This window comes from Sinocyclocheilus anshuiensis, unplaced genomic scaffold, assembly GCF_001515605.1.
Source record: "Sinocyclocheilus anshuiensis isolate Anshui unplaced genomic scaffold, SAMN03320099.WGS_v1.1 scaffold627, whole genome shotgun sequence".
Taxonomy (NCBI): domain Eukaryota; kingdom Metazoa; phylum Chordata; class Actinopteri; order Cypriniformes; family Cyprinidae; genus Sinocyclocheilus; species Sinocyclocheilus anshuiensis.
The window spans coordinates 644,525-644,880 of NW_015549703.1; the positions used below are offsets into that span (position 1 = coordinate 644,525).

Consider the following 356-nt stretch of genomic DNA (forward strand, 5'->3'; position numbering starts at 1 on the left):
AAAGGAAAACTTGAAATCGCATCATATGACCCCTTTAACACAGCATTTTTTGCATGGTAGTAAAATGCATGAGTTTTTTTGCATGGCTTGCTTGGCTAATTTATATAATCAGATCCTAATTCAAATCAGATGTATCCTGCTGCTTCTAAATCAAATTAAATTATTTCGTTTTGATTGAGGCAAGAGTCTTTAATACAAGGTGTTGCATGGATTCTGCCATTAAATGTTTGATTTCAAGTTGTGATATGTGTTTAACAAAAACACATATGTGTTTAACGTGTATATCTATATATGAGTTAATTTGCAAAAACCGATAAACGCCACTTTAAAAAAAAAAAAAAAGAGGTGTTTCCCAC

General features: G+C 31.2%; 1 protein-coding gene across 3 annotated transcripts in view; it reads left to right on the plus strand.

Moving 5' to 3' along the window:
* The window catches only part of LOC107660591 (glutaminase kidney isoform, mitochondrial-like), a 54,040-nt gene that overhangs the window by 42,660 nt on the left and 11,024 nt on the right, over nucleotides 1-356 (plus strand). The gene's annotated exons all lie outside the window — the stretch shown is intronic.